The 17,887-nt window shown below is 35.8% G+C and overlaps 1 long non-coding RNA gene across 1 annotated transcript in view; it reads right to left on the bottom strand.

Moving 5' to 3' along the window:
* Window positions 237-17,887, bottom strand: part of LOC110395029 — a 58,532-nt gene continuing 40,881 nt past the window's right edge. Inside the window, exons 3-4 of the long non-coding RNA XR_002436110.1 lie at window positions 10,831-11,243; window positions 237-387 (exon numbers count right to left, since the gene is read on the bottom strand). This is a non-coding gene — a long non-coding RNA (uncharacterized LOC110395029). The remainder of the gene's footprint in view (window positions 388-10,830; window positions 11,244-17,887) is intronic.

Below are 17,887 nucleotides of genomic sequence, written 5' to 3'. Positions count from 1 at the left end.
GATAAATCCAATACAGAGAGAGAGAATGTCCCAAAATCAAGGTAGGCCTTACTCTACTACGATAAGACGGCTGGAGAGCGAGGTGCTGCCAAGATGAGAGACGGGGGAAAAAAGGGACGAGGTCTTGTGATCTGCAAGTTTTTATCTTTTCCTTCTGGCTGGAAATGGTAACAGAGGAGGAAAGTACCCTGGGGAATGTAGTAGTCCTTCTCTTCTGAGAACCAGGTACATACACTACATGATGTTATGATGTGGAATACCAATAACCGAAAATCATAAAACCATGACAAGCAGTTTGAAGTCTGTTGTGGTTTACCCTGGAAGCAGCTCAGCACCACATGGCTTATCGCTCACTCTCCCCAAAGTGGGATGAGGGATAGATAAAATCTGTGTAGAAAGACAGAAAGAGAAAATAGAAATAAGAATGTTATTTAACTATATATATATATATCCACAATGCAACTACTCACCACCCACTGACCAACACCCAGCCCACTTCCACGCAGCAGCTGGCCCACAACCAACTTTCCACAACTTTATGGCCTTCCACATGGTGTTCTGTAGTTCAGAACAACCCTGGCCTAATTTGGGCACCTATCCTGGCTCCAACCTGCCCCATGCTGCAGTGTCATAAAGGTCATGCTGTCCCTCCTGCATGGACTTCCCACAGGCTGCAGCTCACCCAGCACAGCTCCATACCATGGGGCCCACCCTTCAGACACTGCTCCACACTGGTCCCCACAGGTGGCAGCTCCCCCAGCCCTCCTGCCCTTTGTGGGCCACTCTCCTCTTATACTGTTTTTTACAATAGAAGTTGAGGACTCAAATTTTGTTTAGAATTGAATGAATTAATCTTCAGACTTATTTTGTACAAGTCTTTCATGATGCACCATCTTTAAAAGAGGCTGAGAAGATCAGGCTCAAATACATGACTACAGAAATATTTCATGAAGCATTATGACTTAATAGGATTGGTGGACTTTCCTATTCTATGTCATTTTATATTATATTACCCCCACTGTAAACTGAAAAGAGAAAGTATTTCTAGGATCAAGAAAACTGTGTTACGTATATGTACTTTTTGTGATTTTTTGATGATCTTCAGGTGTAATGTGTTACAGATTTGCACCATATTTTCTGTACCATAATGTAATTTGTGTTCCAGTACAGGGTTTTGTACCCATTTTTTCTAAAATAGCAAGTGATAATGGTAAATTTATTTTATTTTATTTTTTTACAAATAAAATATTATAACTATTTTCAGTTCTTCTAAAATCACTGCAAGACTTTCCTAAGTGGTCTTAGACTTACTCCTGAGATACTGTTAAGACGCTTAACTAAAATACAGGCAACATGTTGGAAAGAGTCTGTTCCTTCAGAAAGAAAATATACATCTCATGTTTCTTTCCTGAGATACCAATCATTAGGCAAGCTAAGCACTCTGAGTAGCTCTTATGTCTGAATATTCATTTACAACTGAGCTTCAACCAGGAACATTCAAGCTTGTAATTTCATTGTTTCACGGTTTTCCATTTTTTTCTATGTCCTATATCCCAGTTAATTTCTGTCTTGCCATCCAGTAGCCTTAACTTTACATGGTTGGCTTTGAAAGTCAAACATAACAGAATAGGGGAAAAAAAATGTCAGAGAGATGGTCACACAAACTCTTTTGTTTCTCAGTCTCATAATCTGTACAGGTCTACTGATTCATCATCCAAACTTAATTTGAACTGACTTGGCTGATGCTACATTGGCTGCCAATTGCGCTCCAACTAGTGTTACTGCTGTGTATCATTGGAACACCTCCTGCTGGACAGAAAAATATCATTGCTGCTGGCTAACACTGCAAAAGATGTCATGTTACAGGACTACAGTACTCTGTTTGGTGCCTAGAGTAAGATTTGAATTGTCACAGTCTCATTATATTAAAACAATACAATTAAAAAAATTGAAATAAAAAGAAATGAAAATAAACAAATAAAGGAAAGACAAATGCGGAAGAGACAGTAGGAGAGAAAGGTGTGACTGGCTTACAAAAAATGTCCCCAAAACTTTAAAATAAATTTAAAAAAAATAAAATGACCTACTGAAGAAGTTTTAGTAACAGCTGTCATCAGGCTGTGATAGAAGGTCACCTCTCTCAGAAAAAAAGTGTCCCTGGAGTTCTCTGGCTGACACTGCACTAGATATGTCAACCTAAATAATCCATAATTAAAACACATTGGGTTGCAGCTAAAATCTCAAAACTCAGTAGGAATACACAGACATACACTTGCAGGAATGTATTTACAAACAAGTATCAGGAGAGATTATATATATATAAAGGTCTGGATATACAGTTAGACAATGCTAAAGAGGTGGCTGGCAAGGAAAGCTAAGAAAAGCTGAAGAAAACTAATCAATTGCAGGAAATTATTTCAGCTCATTCCCAATCATTTACTGGGCACAGGAACTCAATACATTAAAATGCACTTCGGTAATTCAGACTCCTAAATTCACATATCCTCAGAGGATTTTCCTGCAAATCTAAACTGATATATTATTGTTAATGAAAGCTCACTTCCAGCGTGGAAATACCAAGCATAGACTGAATAAATAATCTTAGAGTCAGTCATTTTTACAAATGCATTCTTCCTTCACACTGAAATAATCCATATAGACAGTTAGTTCAAAGTACCACTCTCTACCTAGTTAATAGAACAACCATTTTCTATGTAAGCCCACAGTTATCCTACACCCCTAACAGTATTCTATTGTTAGGCAAAAGGCAATGGTAACTTTTTGGATACTTTTCTCATTCTTGCATTGTCCTTTGGCAACAAATTGCAGAAATCGTAAGACCAAGCGAATTGGTGAAATTATGGACCACATGTAGCTCCATAATTATGGAGTTTAGGAGCCTCTAACAAATTATTTAGGAATAGTCATTTATATATATATTATACTTGTACGAATTAAAATAACTCAAAATCAGTGTAACAGGGAATCATAACAGAGATAAATAACTTTCTTGGTCTTTGAATGTGACCTTTTATTTCCACTTTCCACAGGAATTATTATTTCTCTTCTAAATAAAGAAAACAATGTTGCATAGGAGAGAAAACTATCTTTTCCCATTTTACAACATAAGGTTTTTCTGTGTATCTTTTTGGTGACAATGTTTTGTTTTGTTTCCTTTTATTTGGTTCAGTTTTTAAAATGAAATTAAGGGAAGAATATTCACAGAAGTAAGGGGAATCCAGTTTGTGCTAACTAATTACTTAAATGTATAGTCCCTAACAGTACAGAGAATCTTAAACACAAGCACTGATAAATAATATACTGAGCACCAAAGATAAAATTCTGCGAAGGACTTGATTCTCATGCTCAGAGTGTGTTTGTATAGAATACATTTGCAGGTTCTGCATAGGCTCTAACACAGCTTAGGAGTGTTAGATTTAGAGAAAGTCTGTGACTCAAAATAGAGTTATAACAGTAGCTCTACATAGTCCATCATTAGTGGAAGAAGGGCATAGTTATCTGAAGAAAATAATTTGCTGGGTTTAGGGCATGTGGCAAAAAAAATTAAAATGATTGGGAATCTCATGGCTGCACATCTTTGGTAGTGTGACATTTTGTACTGACAGGAGCAGATCCGGACAGAAAAGACTGAAGAAAGGAAAATTGTCTAATGAGGTTTGAAGGAAAAGATGTAATACAGTCCAAAACCTAACAAAATCAGTTTAGACTTTTTTCATGGACTATACCACATTTTCTGACAGGGTCTGTATTTTATTCGTAATAACACACACTATACAAGGATAAAACAAGGAAAGGTTAGGAAAAGTAATGTGGGTGTACAATACTGGCAAACTGTGCAGGTCTCATGAAGACAATGATTTAACTCAGCTGAAAAACTGGCTTGTATATAAATTTTTTTCAACCATATGCAATTTCTGTTTTCTTACCTAAGAAGCATAATTTCTTTAAGTATACACAATAGAAAAAATGTCTTCTGAAATAATGGAGACTCAATATATAACTATCATTATAATGAAGATCCAGATTTAGATAGAAAATCTAGGTGTTTTATGGTACAGAATAATCTATCAGACTTTCGGAGCTGTAAACTGGAAATTTTTGTCACCTTTCTATTTTTTTCTGTTTTATGATCTCATGGTTAGATGTTGCTTAATTCATAGCTTGACTTTGAAAACAAGCTGCTAGATATATGACAGAAAAGCTAGTAACATTCTAGGAAGAACTGAAACGCCTGAAGATGATAGATCAGGAAATGACAGAAATCGTGCTTGCTTGTAGCCAGCACTGAGATGGTGCTGGTATTTTCTTGATCAGTAAGGGATATTTTTAGATTTTTTTAAATGTAAAAAAGGGTAAAGGAATTAAATTTGAAAATAGCAAATACTTACATCTATTTTTTCTGCATTACCATAAAAATCAGAAAGTGTGAGTGGATGGAACTTCAAGAAGTCATCTGGGTTATTCCTAATTCTACCATATAATCAGCAATGTCAAGTAGGCTTGCACTGAATAGTTTAATATACACAGTAGATAAAGTAGATATTGCCTTTTCAGTAACATAATGTATCATTATCCTAAATTACTCTTCCTGTGACAGTAGTGAAACTATATCAATTGTTTATCCTACTGTAAATTGCTGAGATTTTCTAATTGTTTAGCACTCAGTGCTGTGCTGCAATCTACTGAAACTTGGAATGCTATAGGAAAATGCATATCTTTTATGTCAAATGGGCCAAATCCTATTGATTACTCTCTCGAATTGTACCACTTAATTCAATGAAATTACAGTTCATTTTGACTGCATTCTTGATATTTTAGTGTTTGTTCCTGTATTAGCAAATAAAATCAGGTAAGTTTAACTGTACTATGGAAATTTCAATTGGTTCAAGCTATTAGAAAACAAGAAAGAAAACAAGAACATGTACTAAGGCTGTATAAAAAAAAAAGGAAAACATGAAAAAATGCAGGTAAGTTTCAGGAAGCAGTTTGGCACCTCTCTAGAGTGGTGATGGATAATTCTCACCAGTTTATATATGAATAAAGAATCTCTCTTCTGTTTTAACATTTTTATATTTCCCAAACATTTCCTTTAAAAAAGCTTATTAATCCTTTACTACTCAGTAGCTGCTGCTGTCACCGACATAAGATGCACCAACCACCAGCTGACATAATAAGATTATATTGCATAATGTATTATGAGATGATGTGAAGTAGTATGCTTCTGTGATCACGGAATATTTTTACGGTAAAATGTTGTGACTTCATTTCATTTCTGTGACAGCACAATGCTAAGTTTTGTTCAGCATTACACTGAGATAAAAAATAGCATATCTTTTACATTTCACACTTTTTGCAGTCTAGTATCTGAAATCAGAATTGTTCCAAAATGTGTCCCAAATTGTTATTCCAAAATGTGGAATGCTTTAAAATTCTCTATTTACTGATATGTTTAACTGATAAATAACTAGTAGGATTGCTAAGCACTGCCATTCAATTAAAAAACAATACCAAATATATATGATTGAATCAAACTAAGAAAAGTGTTAAAGGCCTAGTTCTTTCTGGAAATGTTGCTAGAATTAGGATATATTTACAGGGAAATTGCTGTTGCATCACAGTGATAAATTCCAAATGCTCTCTCTATTAAAAATTTGAAATAAAATATTTCCTTTTCTCCTCAGCCACTTAGCACAGTTTGGATGACCTGCAAAGAGTATTATCAGTGCTGAAAAATAAAAGGGGGACATGTGGATTTGCAAGATTGTATTCCTTGTCTTTGTACAGGCAAAGGCATTATTGCAGCTCCAAAGTATAAATTTCTTTTTTAAGTTAGTATGAGAAAAAACTTAAACCATATCAAAAACCATTTCTCTACATTTAAGAGAAAAGTTCTTCTGTGCCGGACTTTCTCACTTAGAAAAATTACTAAATTTGTGCTTATAGATTCTATAAGACTCTAATTATGATGCTTTTCTTTTTCATCTGATCATTTAACAAAAATACATTATAACATCATTTAAGGGAATCTGTATCAGCATGTGAAGTATAGGGATCACTTGTTTCCAGCTCCATTCATTTGATTTTGCATGCCATTGTATTGTCTTATGGTTATTTCAGTATGATTTGTCCATGTTCTCTGTACTGATCATATTTTCCAGTTTTGTCTTATCAATATATTCCATTATGGTATGTTTTTTTTTGTGCCAAGGTTTCCAGTGATAAGATGGAATGGCATAGGTCTTGGTGAATTCTAGTGCTTAATAATTTTTACCATGAGAAGATGGAAAGTTATAAAACTTTTCTAAGCTAACACTGCTTTCCATGTTTATGCTCTTTTTTCCCTTAGTTTCCAGCAATTTCTTAGTGAAATATTCAGAGAACATTAAGAATTAGATCACAGTTTCTGATACAAATCAATAAGCCCACGATGAATGAAACAAAGAAGCAAAAACTGTTGTGGGTTCTTCTTTCTGACTTCACCTCAGATCACTGGTTAAAGTCTGACTATCAGACATTGTAATTGATTAGCTTGAGAAATGTGAATGGTAGAAAATACATGAATAAGTACAATATGCTCCTTACAGAAAAGCTTGAGGTCTGGGAGTATTGCATAGAACATCATGTATCATAAATTAAATCATAATTAAATTACAGAAACATACAGAAATATTAAGAGTAAAATATGTATGTCAAATTATGAAAAATAATATTTTAAAATCGAATAAAATTAATTTCTGTGTAAGTAAGTTTTGATTTGTTTTGGTATTGGTGTGCCTTTTTTGTTTGTTTGTTTTTGTAGTAGGGTTTTCCCCTAATCACTAAAGACTAATTTACGGCTCTGAGAAATGGCTTTCAGTGGCAGCACCTTAACATCTGCAATGTGTCTGTCTGCAGCTGTCTGATTGTGAATTATTCTCCCTGTGGAAGGAGAATCTTTAGTGCTGATCTTTAGTGCTGCCAAGAACATGTTCAGCTCACAAAGCCCCTGACCCTGAGACAGACTTCTGTCTGAGATAAGGAAAAGAGGAGAATAGTTCTTTACACATTCTGCCACAACTGTTAGCTTTGTGGATAGAGTTTTAGAGCCATAGTGTGTTGTAAGGAGATGAATTCCTGTATAGGGAGTTGAGAATCAGAGTGAATACTTGTGCCTCTGATTTCACCCTTAGTGGTACAGGAGGCTTTGATACAACTCCTCAATAGGAGGGAGGATTCCATAAAAGCTTACTATTCTGATATCATCTCATGCACCTCTAGGACTACTTCGAGGTACTGGGGAGAGTCTATTGCACTGCTTCTCCTTCGCTGCAGCCCTTATATGGGTTTAATGCGTGGAGTCAAACCAGTGTACAGAAGTAATATTCACTCCAGCTCAAGACAGTTTGTACAATAGACACAAGTTTGCTGAATCCTTTCAGTGCTGAGTAAATACTTCAGTGATGCTGTAACTTAAACTAACCTTCCAAAGATGACTGTGGCCCTTATAAAAGTCAGTGTACTACAGAAAGGTATGTTTGTGAGTAGGGAGAGAAGAGAGAAAATGAGAAGACTTTCTATATGCTGCTTTGTTTCTTAGTCCCTCACATGATCTACTTCTCAGCATCCTTGTTCTCATTCTTATTTTCAGTTGTAGCACTGTACACTGATAGCAAAGCATATTTTGAGTTTTATTTCTGAGCTGTTTGATGAAGAGAATCAAACAGCTGGAAATATAGAATAACCCTGGACTGAAAAATGAAAAAATGTATTTTATAAATATCTGATGTTTTCACTGTTATGAGATCTGGAAGGGAAGCCAACAGGAAAAATATTTTCATTTACACAAGTGGAGCTCCAGAGAAACAGCTGACATGCAAAATGCGAGCTTAGACAGAGACTTTAAATTTTTGCAGCACTGTTCCCTTAATTCTGATCCATAAAAAGACACTAAGAATCATACAGACATAGAATCATCAAGGTTGGAAAAGACGTCCAAGATCACATAGTTTAACTATCCACCTACCATTAATATTTCCCCACTAAACCATGTCCTTTAGTATAACATCTAAACATTTCTTGAACACCTCCAGGGACAGTGACTCCATCACCTACCTGGGCACCCCATTCCAGTGCCTAACGGCACTTTCAGAGAAGAAATTTTTCCTAACGTCCAACTTGAATCTCCTGTGGTGCAACTTGAGGCCATTGCCTCTAGTACTGTCTCTGGTTATGCGGGATAAGAGGCCAACCCCCACCTTGCCACAGCCTCCTTTCAGGTAGTTGTAGAGAGCAATAACATCTCCCCTGAACCTCCTCTTCTCCATACTAAACAATTTCATTCCCTCAGCCACTCCTCATAAGACACTACAACTCAAAAATAATCTGCACAAAACTACCTTGTAAAAAGAATTGGATTATGGATCCAAACTGTATTCACAAATTACTATTATATTATGAAAGACAACAAATTCATTAAAAATTTCCTTATTCTTATCTAAACCTATTGAAGGTAAAGGGAAACTTTAAATCAGCAGCATCTTTATGTTTTTAGTGGAGTTGTCTTTATCAAGACTAAGTGTCTCTTTAAGAAGATTTATTGAAACTCATAAAATATCGCTCCTGATTAGGGACATTAGAAAACTAATGGCTTAAAAAGTTTTCAGTTGTACAGAAGGATAGCTGTTACCAGACTGTTTGTTCAGTGATCCATTCTACCTTAAGACATAACACAAAGTTTACAACAATTGGAAATTTTCCATTGATTTCAGTAAGATCTATCTCAGACTTTCTAGTTGGCCTTATGCAATCCTTAAGAATGGACATCAATGAGACCAAAAGAAAACTCTATATTTTTCCTCAGGAAAAAAAAAAAAAAAAAAAAAAGTAATAACTGGTTGTAAGCATGTAGTCTTGTATAAGAGAAAAATGCACACCCAGTCATGTAGGGTCTGGAAGGTTTTTCATTTGCCTGTTTATTTGTATTTAGAAGACACTGTTATTAGGTTTCTAAAAGAAAGACTAAATTTAGAGATGAAATCTATCATCTTTTTATCCAAACAGATTTGTATATTCCCCTCATACGTCCTTCTAGCTGCTACAAAGGATTCTGTCTATTCAGCACAAAATTATTTTTGACATAAACCAACATGTCTAAGTTTTTGTTGTTGTTGTTTGTTGGTTGGTTGGTTGGTTTAAGACAGTAAGGTTTAACAGTGGTACAATGCTTATTGGCAATTTCTATTAGCAGAAAAATTCTGAGCTGATCTTTTGATCTGAGATGGCCTTAATCAATTTCATCTCATCTCCCTATTCACCCGGTAAGACCAGAGATTGAAATACAGTTTTTAAACAAACGTGAATGTGCTGGGCTAGGGGGGAGGGAAGTTTCCTATGTTTATTACTTCCCCCAGTGTTGTTGATTTCCTGTTTGTATAGAAGATCCATAAGACATTACAGAAGGTCAAAAAAACAAAATCTCAGAACTGGATTTCATTCATAACTGAACAAAAGAAACATGGACTTTAGAGAGAGAAAAAAAAAAAACCAGGAAGAAAAAAAACCTCGGCTGGTGTAATTGATTTCAACTGGAATTTTCTGATTTACGTAAATGAAATCTGCCCAGGAAAACTGTATCACTTTTTAGAATGCAGGGTTTTTTTTCTCAGGAGCCTCCTTTTTATATATTCATGGGATTCCTCAAAGACCTCTGAAGGTAAAATTTGAAGTGAATTCACTTATCTGAGAAAAAAATACACCACTGGTATCATTGCCTAGAGAACTATTAAGGAAAAACAAATAAATCACAACAGTAGAATCATTTTGAAATGGAAGAAAACTCCAGAGACATAGAGTTTTCTTGCACACGCACTGTATTAGAAATGCAAGTTACCTCAAGGCCTTTGAGTGATTTGATTTTTCTGTGGTTGGTTTAACTCAATATTTCAAGGTCCTTGCTTCTTTATTATGTTGCCCTTTGCTTCTTTATTATGTTTCTATTTTGAAATATTATCATGAGAAGCACTATTTTGAGCATCATATGAATATACAGGAATACATAATAGCATTTGTATTTTCATATGACCTCATTATTCCCTGGCCTAAACTGATCTTTGATCATTCCTCTTCCTCCCTCACTCACTCCACACATCCCCTTTCTCACATGGACATTAAAAAATTTTGAAGAAACAAACTTGAAACATTAACTACTCATTAACCCCCCCGTCCCTGCCTCTAGCAGGGGTGTTGGAACTAGATTATCTTAAAGGTCCCTTCCAACCCAAACAATTCTATGATTCTGCGATACTCTATTAAAATTAGTGAAGATACTCTTTAGAACAGCGTGTGATTGTAATTTAGTTACTAGGAGTGAAATCTGATATCAGCTTGAGCAACTTAGAGAGGGGAGAGGAGAGGAATGCACTGAAAAATCATCTGGTTTTCCTTCACAGGTCTGTGATTCTTGGTCTTTGATCTAGAGTCACAAATGGAGACGAGGCAGAAAAGGCTATAAGAGAGGGTGGCTGTGAATGTGCATAAAGTGTACATAAGTGATGAGTGTGTGAGTGCTATGTGAGTGCAGGAGAGGTTGGAATGTGTGAAGAGGTGCCCGGTGGGCAGAGGTGCCATGCCAGTGCTTGGATTAAACACAAATTTGTGTGTTCTTGTGTGCCTGGAGATGTCAAGCATGTGCCTGCAACAGCAACATACTGCCTCTGCCAGCCTAAAAGGAGGAGAGAACAGGGCTGTCTATGTCTATACTTTTATGTGGGCCCTGTGTGTAGATGCTACTGAAGGAAGCTTTCTCCATGGCAGTCTGTATGACCGACTTACCATGTCATTGTCCCATTTGTGACTGTATGTCTGTATGTCCCCAGGACAGGTGCTCAGCTTTGCTACTGCAAAAGGGACAGGAGCAGCCATGTGCCCAGCCTATGCAGAGGCTTCAGCTCCCAGCAGCTGGGCAGGAAGCCACTGGAAGCTGGAGGATGTGGTCACAGGCTTAACATCACCGAACACAACTTGTTTATAATGGTTCTTGAAGTACTTTTCCAGTAACTGAGGACAGTTCTTAAACAGAGATGAGTATAAATGGGGTACTGAAGTGAATTTGCATTTCCCGTTTGAGAAAACATTAAGAAGTTTGGCTAAACCGTGCATTTTTCTGTTTTCTTTGTTTGCTTCTTTGTTTTTAATTTTTGCAGGACATTTCTAGGAGGTAGCAGGTGGCATCCTTCACTGTTTTTCTGAAAAAAAAAAAAAAAAAAGCACGTTTAATGCAATTCATTCAGATTTTATATATAATATTTCCTTATATTTTGGAAAATCATATGCTTAAACCACATCTAATATTTTGTAAAATACTCTGTAATAGATATGGACACTATGTAGAGTCTCTGACAGAATCTGCTTGATCTATAAGATCAAGACTGACGATAAACTTTACTGTATGACATTTCCTAATTAATTTTTAAAAGGCTGAAAGTTATTACATTGGCTTGTGGAATGCACAGTTTGTTCTTCTTATTTTTAAAATATCTCTCAGATTTATAAAGAGATTTTTGTCTCAGATTGTTCCATTAATATTTAACAGTTGTATTCTGTGTCAAAGCTGTGAAGCATTTTGCACTTGGCTCAGCTGCAGAGCGTTAGGTCTCACATGATACAGGTGGAAGAGGATACTTCCTCTGCTAGAAGTTTAAAGAACATATGAAAATTAACTGTGATACCTCATACATTCAAAGAACCATGACAATGAGGGTAGGAGAGAGTATTGTGAAGGAAGGAGTGAATCACACTGGGGAAGTTATACACAAAGGTCGGGCTCCTCAGGCAAGATCAGAGCTAAAATAGCTTTGCCATTCAGTCTCACCTTCCTACAGGGATATTTCTGGGGTCGGTTCAAAGGCAACTGTGCAGATTGCCCTGTGCAGAAGCATCAACGTCTCACCCACCCTGCTAGAGGTGCAGTCAAAAGCAGGGAGCGTAGCCCCCAGGCTATCAGCTAACCCAGCTTCCCTTGCAGATGAGGTCCTCTCTGTAGGATGGAGGGACAAGATCTGTCAGCTGTTTCTGCCATGGCTGCCTGATGCAACTATGGCCCTCTCTGTGTTTCAAATTGTGCCTTCTGCCAGTTGGCTATCTCTTAGTGGAGTTTGTCCAGCAGCTGTAATCACTGAGTGGGATCTGTGTTGCTCTGGCAGCTCTGGAAGATAGCTTTTATCCTCCTGCCTCAGCAAGCCTGCTCAGAACTGAGCAAAGAATCATTTTTTTTTTTTTACACTTCTCTGTTATAAGCACATGAATTACCCACTGAAGTAGTGGAATGGAATGCAGTGTTCAATGTCCATAATACACTGATGAAAAAATTTAATAACTGTAGCACACATAAATGTGTAAATGTAGCTTAACGTGCAGAACACAACTTTCTTTCAAGGCTGAGGACATGCATTGCAGGTTACTGAAATGGGCTCCTTCTGGTGCAACAGGAAATGTCTATCATGTCTGGGTACTTGTTTTGTAAGTTTGACACAATACACATCATACAAAACAACTGGAGAAATAAAATCATAAAAAAGAACTCTAGAAATGAGCACCCGTTTTGTCATATCAAACAGAGATGATCACTGTAAAACTGTGTGCCTCATTTGCACTTTGAGCTGAATTTTCTCTTCCCCTTGATTCCTGGAGACACAAGCATAACAAATTTAACAAATTTCAGTAGAAATAAAAGTAATTATATAGAGAATTAAACTGGAAATATTCTTCTAGAAGACTGAAATAAATAACATTGAAATATTTCCTCTAGACATCTCCCATAGTTCATCCTGAGCAAACCATTTTAGAAACTTAGAAGTAGCTTCATTAGAGTGACCTAAGGCAGAGACAGTGTCACACGTAGGTACATTTATGTCTTGTATCACCCTACTTTCATTCTGCTTATCTGTTCAGCACCAACGTACCTCAGTGAGTGTAATTCAGATACATGAGTTTTCACAGCAACAAATCTCTAACAAAGGAAAATCACATCTGATTAAGTCTAGACATCTTTGTCACATTGTTCAGGAAATTCCTTTGTACAATATAGTCTATTCCTTTCTATAATATGGTTACAGGAGTATTTGGGAATTACTTTGGTGGAGGGGGCCCTGTTTGTAAGTATGAACTTCTCATTGCACTCTATTCAGATTGAGTCTTCTGAGGGGAAAGCTGTTCAAAATATAACTCAGGATTTTTGCCTGTGAAGATAACTACAGTGTGAAAACCTTTTCCAGGATCTGTATTGAAAATAAATGTCCTACAGAATGTAATAAAAACATAAATATAATGATGCTCTGGTGTTGATGATTATATACCATGCTTTCCTATATTTTCACACTTTATTGCCCTTTTTGTCTGATTTTTTTGCTTGTTAGTGTACAGATTAGAAATAGGGATGACTGGTGCTTCATTTCTCTCCAGTTTCTCTCTAACCCTCCCACCTCTCTTCTATTTCAGATCTGTACTTTATTCCATACTTCTACTTGCCTTGAGTTTTTTTTTTACTTCTGTTTCCCTTTCCTTTTCTTATTTCTATTTCTTTAGCTATTTTATTAGCATTCAATTTTTCAACCAAGTTTTTTTACTTTACATATGCCCTGCTCCCCCCTCCTCCCCAACCACCCACTTTCTTTTTTCTGGAGAAAGAGATTTCCTCTCATGCTTCCTTTTGTCCATCAGTACAAGAATTAACTTGAACACCAAAGAGTAGGAAGCAGAAAAAAAGACATTCACTGCCATCCTACCTGTGCCAGGTTTTCTTTTATAGAAACACAAGGAAGAACATCAGCTGACAGAGTGGATTACTACCTGCTGCTGTTGGACATATCTTAATGGACATATCTTCCTATTGCCTGTTTCTCTGTAAAAACAACAAACCCTACTCCCTGTATTTCTCCCCCTTTTTCTCTGTATGAAATCTGTGTTTCATTGCAAGGAGCAGACAGGCCACATACTGGTTTCTTTGTGGATGTGCTCATGCAGTTGCAAAATTTATTTTGTTTACAGTTCTTGAAGCTTTGTTGGCTCCTCTGTCCAAGATTTCTCTCTGAGCACATTTAAGCCTTTGTTTTCTATATTTGACATTCAAGACTTCCAATATTCGCTCTTCAGTTCTGTTACTAGCATTGTGACATCTCTCCCTCTTTACCAATATCACTTCCCAGTTCATTCCCAGGAGAAGACTACTAACATCAACTCCTCCTGTTCCTGAAGTTTAGCTGTTCAATAATAGGAGGGACTACTTGAAGTTTTCCTCCTTACTTTCACCTCACTCTTCCTTCTCACACAAAATGATAAATATACAGAGCCTTGTCACTCTGAGGTGTGCATGTAGTTTTGATGTTTGTCCTGTGCATCAATTGCAAGGCCATGGAAATGCTAATTGTAACAAGGCTTTGAAAACATAAAGTTCTATGCAAGCGCTAAGTATGATTACGATGACTATTAGTGACCATAAATACTGTGTGATTTTTTAGGTCAGAACTACGACGAGTATGACATATCAAAGGGAAGTTAGCCTAGATTTGAAGCTCTGCTTTAACTAAGTCAATTTCACACCTGCTCCCTTTGTCAGTCCATATGTTCGTCATCAATGAAAAATCCTCTCCACATGAGCAGTTGCAGTGGGAATGATTATGACACATTTCATTATCTCCAGTAAATTGAATGGTTCAATCCTTGAACTGCAGAATACCCCACACAGGTCTTGTCTGCATTCCAGACTTCACTCAGTTATACTATAATTGAGCTGAACTCATCACATACAGCATGTACTTCTGACTCTCTTCCAGAGAGGAATCTTTTCAGCTGTGTTTCAGAGCATACAGGGATTACCTTTTTCCAAATCCAAAATAAAAGTGCTCATTTTGATACCATTTTAAGTCAGTGATATTGAACAACTCAAGTGAGTAATCAATAGAAGCCCTTGTCTTTTTTGTGATTTCTTAAGTGTAGGTTAGAATTTCTAAAGCTGTGTATTGATTATTATTACTATTTTTTTAATCAAGAAGATAATCTTCACTGAATGAGTTCAGTTCTCTTGTCCCTTGAAATAATTCTTGCCTCATTTGTTCCTATTCAAGAATGATAATTACACCTGACAACATTTTCACTGCATTACAAATCGTTTGTCAGTTTAAAGTATAGCAAGATCTTCTGTGTAATGGAGCTAAAACATGTTGAAACAAAGTCAACAGCCTTCTTCTGTATTTCATTATTCCTTTTACTCAGCAAAGGCCAGAATTTTCAGAGTGTTTCGGATATTAAAGATCAGTCTGGGGTTAATGCTCACAGTTGCCACCCCTTAGCAGAGAAAATGCAATATGTTTTATTAGCATAGTCAATATTTAATACACATACTTATAAAGTTATATATGGAAAAATATATATATTCAAAAAAATATATATATATTCCATATATAAAAAATATATATATATATATTCCATATTATATATGGAAAAATATACAAAATAATGTTTTAACAAAAGCTGTTTTGTGGGGCTAATTTTCCTTATAGAATTTGTTCCTTCCTAAGTGGAGAAAATCACTCAAGACAAAAGATTTAAAATTGAGGTTTACATCTGTGTATTTCAGGACCCCATTTCTGTGTATTTCAGGACCCTCTATAAATACATCTCTCACCGATATCTTTCAGAGGTGAGCTGGCAGTCTCTGGAGTGTGACCACAATACATAAGGTATGTGTCACCTTGTGACACTTACTGGATTGATTCCTTCAAGTGAGGTGGTTTGAGGAATTCCTACTTTATGGTTCTCTGTGGGGTTTAGAGATGAGAGACTTCAAGCTGCCAGATGCCACAGGCAGCAGCAGAGCTTTAATTTTCAAGTGAACTTTTACACTGGAATAAACACACTCACACATTTAAAGGTGCCTCCAGGTGGTTAAATCTTAGGACAATTGCAAAGGCATATAGTTTTTGTATAGAAAAGCAGAGTAAAGGCAGAGTACTTACTCATTTTTCAGCAGAAGTTGACAGTTATCAATTATTACTTGGCTTAAAAATGGGGGTTGAAGGGGGCCAGGAATATTTACTTTTTTATCTTTTTTCTTTCCTCTTGTCCAAAAAATATTCAAGAATTTTCAGGCAAAAAAGGATCACAAGGAAATGTCTAATTATTTCCTATTTGTAGAAAATGATTGTTTTAGATTTGTGATAAACCCTCTTCTTCTCCCTTCTCCCTCAAACACTATGTGTCACACAGATACAAAAAAAAAAAAAGATGATTCATGTGTTGGGGGACTGCATAAGTGTCTCACATCACTTTTTAATCAGTGGATTATTAACTGCAGCAGTTGAAGCATTATGATTCAGGTTGGGTCTTGGTTGAGAGAGAGAGGAAAGTGATTTTAGATTTTAATGAGGAAGCTTTCAGAATTTGAAGGGCAACTTGTTTATTACAAGGTCTGCAGTATTATGAACAATGTGAATTAGTTTTCAAGAAGCAGCATTCTTTTCTCAGGCTTCAGTAAATAAAATAAAGAGTGATGCCTCATGTGAAGCCATATTGTCTTGCAAAAAGCAGTTTTCCGGCCGTATCTTGATTTATGAGGCAAGAGTACTAGTACTTCTATCACACTTATCACAAAATCCTCAAAAAGACTGTACGAGAGAAACTGAAGGAAATGATCAAATTCGTTTTGCTAGTTTAATACATGAATTAAGATAGATTTGATTAAAAATCTGAGGTCTACTTTTTAAGCTTTCCTCTGTTAGTGAGGCTAACCAGAAAATCACTTAAATACAGAATCTCAGATATCGCTACTATGCCTAAATGTGCTAAAAGGAGCAATGCATGATTTGTGACAATCTATGTCACATATATTATGAAGAAATAAACTTATTCACAATATTATGCCTTCAATTATGTTTCTACTGAACAAAATTATCTACAGTTTCCTGACTTTTTTGAGAGAATGTTAGATAAAAGGCATTAGCATTTTGGTGAGTAGACATTATTTCCTTTATAGCTTCGTATTTTCTTTCTGAAAAAGATTAAAAGTAACCAAGCTGTAAGAAAGACATAAAATGTAATTAATATGCCAGAAAAAAAAGACAGTGAAAGTACATCTGGGGAAGGCTAAAAGAAAGTTATGTCATAGGAGCTGAAAGTATGAGATGAGATGGGAGGAGAGAGAATATGAGATCCGTGTGTAAACTACTCCCATACCAAAGCCATCAATCCATCTTAGCTTCCATTACAAACATGCAGTAGAAGTGGTGCAGGAGGCTAAGAATGGAGGATTTAATTTTTTACATATGCACACAATTGATTTGGAATTTAGTGCACTTAAGTAGCCCTCAGGTGCATGTCCTTAAATCTTAGTAGCTGTAATTTATTCACATTCTATAAGAACACATCTCTATTATGAAATTGGAAATGTTTGTGGAAAAGTTATAGTTTTGATTCTAGAAAACTATTACAGATTGATTTCCTAAAATGATGCCCAATTTTATCTAAACCTTATAAAATAATTGTTTATAATTTTAATTCATTTTTTAATTTTTGTAATAAAATTAATCACATCAGCAATAAAGGGGTTATCATAAGTGCTTATAGAGGGTTTGCAGTGTAAAATCAGCACAAACGGTTGGATGTTTTCTTTGTAAATTCCTTTTTATTGGTGACAGATGTAAGAGCTCAGTAATCAGAGAGAACAAGTTTTATATTCAATTGAAGATTATTCTACTTTTGAAATATTTAGTTATAAATATTATTTTCATATATCCTGAAAACAGTAAGCTTTTTCAGTAATGAAAGTAGCAAAGCAATGTTTTTTGAGAGAAAATAATTTTCTTTTTTGCTATGTATAAAATTGGAGTATAGAATG

This window comes from Numida meleagris, chromosome 2, assembly GCF_002078875.1.
Source record: "Numida meleagris isolate 19003 breed g44 Domestic line chromosome 2, NumMel1.0, whole genome shotgun sequence".
In the NCBI taxonomy this organism is placed as follows: Eukaryota; Metazoa; Chordata; class Aves; order Galliformes; family Numididae; genus Numida; species Numida meleagris.
Note: the sequence above shows the minus strand (reverse complement) of the source record. Positions and strands in the feature narration are given on the sequence as shown.